This window comes from Microtus pennsylvanicus, chromosome 8 (assembly GCF_037038515.1).
Source record: "Microtus pennsylvanicus isolate mMicPen1 chromosome 8, mMicPen1.hap1, whole genome shotgun sequence".
NCBI lineage: Eukaryota > Metazoa > Chordata > Mammalia > Rodentia > Cricetidae > Microtus > Microtus pennsylvanicus.
In genome coordinates this window covers 31,742,436-31,748,435 of record NC_134586.1, presented here as the reverse complement: position 1 = coordinate 31,748,435, position 6,000 = coordinate 31,742,436, and positions in this window count along the sequence as shown.

The window sequence follows — 6,000 nt, the reverse complement described above, 5'->3', positions numbered from 1 at the left end:
CAGACAAGAAAGCCAGGCTTGGTCGCATCCTATCTGAATTTTACTTCCCTAAAGTATCCTTTGTATTTACATAAACAATAGGAGAAATAATACGGCAATCACTCGTATACCTACCACCTGGTTTATTACCATGGTTTACCCTTGTTCTGTTTCTTATTTTAAGAAATAAAGTATTAGCCGGGCGATGGCGGCGCACACCTTTAATCCCAGCACTCGGAAGGCAGAGGCAGGCGGATCTCTGTGAGTTCGAGACCAGCCTGGTCTACAGAGCTAGTTCCAGGACAGGCTCCAAAGCCACAGAGAAACCCTGTCTCGAAAAACAAACAAACAAAAAACCCTACATGTCACCCATTGTGATTTAAAGGAGTAAGGGGGCTGGAAGAGTTCTTGCTGTTTTTCCAAAGGACCTGAATTTCATTCCCAGCACCCACACCCAGTGGTTCAACTGCCTGTCACTCCAGACAGTGGGTCCGATAGCCTGTTCTGGCTTCCCAAGCAGTTTGGCGAATGCACACAGAGATGGCACTCACTGTTCTGTCCTGCGGAGGACTGGAGTACAATTCCCAGCACCCACTTCAAGCAGCTCACAATTGCCTAAAAGTCATACACAGACACATATGTCGACACAGTTTTAAAAAAGAAAACCTTTGCAGCCAGGCGGTGGTGGCACACGCCTTTAATCCCAGCATCTGGGAGGCAGAGGTAGGAGGATCTCTGTGAGTTCGAGGCCAGTCTGGTCTACAAGAGCTAGTTCCAGGACAGGCTCTAAAGCTACAGAGAAACCCTGTCTTGAAAAACCAAAATAAATGAATAAAAAATAAAATAAAATAAAAAGGAAAGAAAAAGAAAACCTTTGCATCATTTTGGGTATGGACACACAAGTTTCTCTAAGAAACTGACCCCACAGTAAGAGATATTTGATTGTTAAATGAAGCCATGAGATAGGTAGGCGCAACAATTCTGGGATCCAGCATCCCCTGTAATGTGTCCCCTCTGTGTGACCTTGGACAAGTCCTTCCAGTAAAACGGGTGTTGCGATCTCTAACTCGGAGGATCAGTGTCCCTCTAAAAAACACCAGGAATGGACCAGGTGGCTTATTTCCCTCAATAGTACTACGGTGGTTTGGGGTTATTTTGGTTTGGTTTTTGCTTTTCTGACAACCACGATAGACTGGAGGCTAGGCTGGATACCCTTCCCAACAAACCAGAACCTTGAGAGCTCCGGCCTCACTGCTCGCCACAGGGCTCCACTTCGTAACACGCAAGGCGAACCTCTACTTCCCAGCTCGTGACATGGGCGTGTGGTCAACACGTTTCATGCTGCCCAGGCCTACATGGGTCTCTCCTTTCCTGCGGCTCAACAGATTCTCCCTCAAAGCTGTGAAGGGGAGAAGGTTCGCCAGCAGGGTGCGGCTGGGCCAAGTCCCGGGTTGGGTAGATTTGGTGTTTGCTCGCAGCACTGGCTGATTGGGTTGTGGATGGTGCTCAGCCACAAGGGAGGCCTCTACCTGGAATGGTTGAAATTTGCTGAAATGCTGCCATCTGGTGGTCGCAACACAACACTGCAGGGCCCTGCCTCCCAGAAAAGCAATGGGGCGACAGGGGTTGCCCAGCCCTGCTCAGAAATGCAGCCGGCTCCCCATTGTCTGCAGGGTAAAGTCCGAAAGCCAAGCCTGGAATTCAAGCGCCTCCACAATCGGCCCCGCCTTAACTATCCGGCTTTATCTCGGCTCCGACCTCCTGCCCTGGCCAGGTCCAGCTCCTCCCTGAACCTCCAAGCTGGGTCCAGCGTCTCACTAGGGCCAGCCCGGTGCCCAAACTGCCATCAGTCCAGCTTCTAGGCCACCTCTTCCAGGAAGCCTCCCTGATCTATCACCGCATCAAGGTCCCCTACTTCCCTTCCACCAACTCTTACACCGTCTCTTTCAACACTGAATGCTGTGTGTTGGATGCCAGAGCCAAGCCCTAGTGATCCACGTGACCATTGAGGTTGGGCGCCCACCTAACTTGCTCTGCTCCCAGCCACCTGCAACAGAGACAGAGGTGCTGGCACCCAGTTTGCAGGCCTGCTATGACAACCACATAATGGTCCCAGGAGAGGTGACAAGGATGGCTAGATAACGGGACACCCAGTTGATCTTGAACTTGAGGTTAGAAAATGGCTGAATCTAGGCGCCATATTGGGTGCGTGTAATCCCAGTATTTAAGAGGTGGAGGCAACATCAGAAGTTCAAGGTTATCCTCTATGTGCAGAGTTTGAAGCCAGCAACATCAGACCCCTTCCCCTGACAAAAGGAGGGGGTAACAACTTTCTTTTTTCTTTCTTTTTTTCAGTATATTTCAAAAATTACACGATGATTCCATTCATGGCTCACATTAAGACTTAGAGGCAGAAGCAGGTGGATCTCTGAGTTCGAGGCCGGCCTGGTCTAAAGATCAAGTTCCAGGACAGCAAAGGCTACACAGAGAAACCTTGTCAGAATAAATAAATATAAATATTTTTTAAAAGACTTGGTGTCAAGGCCAGCTGGACTGTTACCGAAAGAGCATGGGATAAAACTGGACTCTCTGAACATGGCGAACAATGAGGGCTGATGAGACGCCAAGGACAATGGCACGGGGTTTTGATCCTACTTAATGTGCTGGCTTGGTGGGAGCCTAGCCAGTTTGGATGTTCACCTTCCTATATATGGACGGAGGGGGGAGGACCTAGGACTTACCACAGGGCAGGGAACCCTGACTGCTCTTTGGACTGGAGAGGGAGGGGGAGAGGAGTGGGGGGAGGGGGAGAAGGGTCGGAGGAGGGGGAGAAGAGTGGGAGGAGGGGGAGGGAAATGGGAGGCTCGGAGGAGGTGGAAATTTTTTTTTTATTCTCCTTTTATCAATAAAAAAAAAGACTTGGTGTCCATTTCCATCTGTGTTTATGTTTATAATATAGTAAACACTGGCTTTTCTACTGTTAGAAGTGTTTGTTTTAGTCTATAAAAAATAGTTTGCCAGGGACTGGAGAGTTAGCAGCTCTTACATGCTTTCTTGGTAAATAAGGAGATTTATATTCTATCTTCAGATTCACAGTCTGGTATTTTTTTTTAACTATATTAACATAATGTAAGTCCTATAATTAGTTTAGGGTTAATTGTGAGTAAGATGAGGGCTCAGAGGTTAAGAGCATTGACTGGTCTTCCAATTCCCAGCAACCACCTGGTGGCTCGAAAATCATCTGTAATAGGATCTGGTGCCCTCTTCTGGCATGCAGGCAATGAGGCAGAACACTGCATACATCATAAATAAATAAATACAACTTAAAAGAGAATAGTTTGCCTACCAAGGACTAAGATTCCACAGATCTTCCCTACCTGGCAAAACCTTTGTTTATGCAAAGCACTCCCCCACCCCACCCACGATACTTTCCTTCCTTGTCTTTGCCATGGTGTCTTTCAAAACTAACCAATAGCAAAAGTCTGTGAGCTCAGACTCCAGCCAATGGGGAAAAGGCAGAGCCATCACCTGCTGCGAAGCTCCTGCCCCCACATGCTTGCTAGCCTGGTGTGGGTCTTGGCACACCGTTTGTGCCAAAAAGAAACACCCTGGCAAGCTGCTTTCGCTTCATTCGTGTGTCCCCTTATGCGACACCTAGACGATTTTCTGTTTGTTTCCGCACTGCTCGATTTTGAAATCTATCTGTGTGTGTGTGTGTGTGTGTGTGTGTGTGTGTGTCCTCAAAATGAAGGCCTCACCTTTGCAGTCCCTCACAGATTCACACACACCCAGACTCAGAGTCAGTCATGTGCACACGATTTCTTCGTACACTCCTGTGTTTTTCACTTGTGATTCGAGGGTTTCAAAGGCCTCCAGCGGAGTGCTGAAGGGCCGCAGTGTTGCTCAGCCAGGAAATGCGATTTACTGAAGGAAACACGGCTCAGATAAGCCCCTGGCGTGCATCAGTTACTTCACTGTTGGCCACAAGTTCGGTGTTATTGAATCAACAGCAGATAATACAGAGGGTGGCTTTAAATAGAACCACCAGTACGAAACAGGGTGATATTGACCACAGGATGAAAAAGCTGTGATTACAGGCTGCCAGAAGCCAGCCCTGTGTTCTCCTGGGAAGAACAGGTCAATATTTGCCAACTTTATAGAATACACATGACTACCAAAAATAGAATCAACTACTACACAGTCGATATGAGTGTGTGTGTGCTGTGTTACATGTGTATAATACATTAACAGACACATACTGGAATATCATGGGTGAGGCTTTACGTGATGTTTGGGGTTCTTGATTTCTTTTTTTTATTTTAGATTTACTTCTTTTATGCATATGAGTGTTTTGCCTACATGTATGTCTGTGTACAATGTGCGTGACTGGGCCAGAAAAGGGCATCAGACCCCCTGAAACTGAAGTTACAGATGGCTGTGAGCCACCATGTAAGTTCTGCAAATTGAACCCACATTCTCTGAAAGAGCAGCCGATGCTCTTAAACGTCAACCACCTCTTCAGCCCCTCTTTGTTGGGTTTTTGGTTGTTTGGTTGGTTGGTTTGGCTTTTCAAGACAGGGTTTCTCAGTGTAGCCCTGGCTGTCCTGAAACTCACTCTCTAAACCAGGCTAACCTTAAACTCAGAAATCTGCCTGCCTCTGCCTCCCAAAGGAATGTTGTGATCAAAGGCTAGCGCCACAACTACCTGCTTCGCCTTGCTCTTTGCCTGGCCTTGAACTCACAGCCTCAAGGGATGCTAGCCTCTCTGCTTTCCCAGTAACTGTGGCCATAAGAATACTCCACCATGCCTGGCTAGGGGTTATTTTCAAATACTTCACCAAGGAAATCAAAGCTGGGATGTGAAGAGTATGGATGAAACAAGCTATAAAAGGTTGGAAGTTTGAGAAATAAGTTTTACTTTGTTTTGGTCTATTTTTAATGGACCCCAAGGCCTCTGAATGCTGGACAAATGCTCTACCCTAAGTCACAACCCAGCCCGAGGAGAAGAAAATTAAAGATGTGACCTCACTATAGTCTTGGCTGACCTTGAACTTGCTAAGTAGACCAGGCTGGCCTTGAATTTATAGAGATTTGGCTACTACTCCTTACCAAGGAGTAAAGGCGTGCACCAAGGTCAAAAACATTGATGACAACTTATGCTGGAGAGGTTGTGGGGGAAAGGGAACACTTCTGCATTGATGGTGGGAATGTAAGCTGGTACAACCCCTTTGGATGTCAGTGTGGCGATTTCTCAGAAAATTAGGAAATAAGCTTTCTCAAGATCCAGTAATACCACTTTTGGGCATACATCCAAAGGATACTCAATCGTGTCACACGGACATGCACTCAGCTATGTTCATAGCAGCTTTGTTTGTCATAGCCAGAACCTGGAAACAACCTAAATGCCCCTCGACCGAAGAATGGATAAGGAAAATGTGGTACATTTACACAGTGGAGTACTACACAACAGAAAAAATAACGACCTCTTGAATTTTACAGGCAATATGGATGGAGCTAGAAAACATCATATTGAGTGACATAACCCAGACCCAGAAAGACAATAATCATATGTACTCACTCATAAGTGGTTTTTAAACATAAAGTAAAGAAAATCAGCCCATAAATCACAATCCCAGAGAACCCAGACAACAATGAGGACACTAAGAGAGTTGTACATAGATTTAATCTACATGGGTAGTAGAAAAAGACAAGATCTCCTGAATAAATTGGAAGCACAGGGACCCTGGGAGAGGGTTGAAGGGGAGGGGAGAGGCAAGGAGGAGAGCAGAGAAAAATGTAGAGCTCAATAAAAATCAATAATAATAATAAGCATGCACCACACACCTGGCAGAGATTATCTTTTTACTGCTTTTACTCTTTGTTCTTGCTTTTTAAAATATCTTTTGTGTATTCTTTGACAATTTCATACGTGTATACAGTATACCTTGAGTAAAGTCACCCCCAACTCCCCCCACTCCCACACATCCCTGCGTACCCCCTGCTCGTTATCTTTTTTGGTAA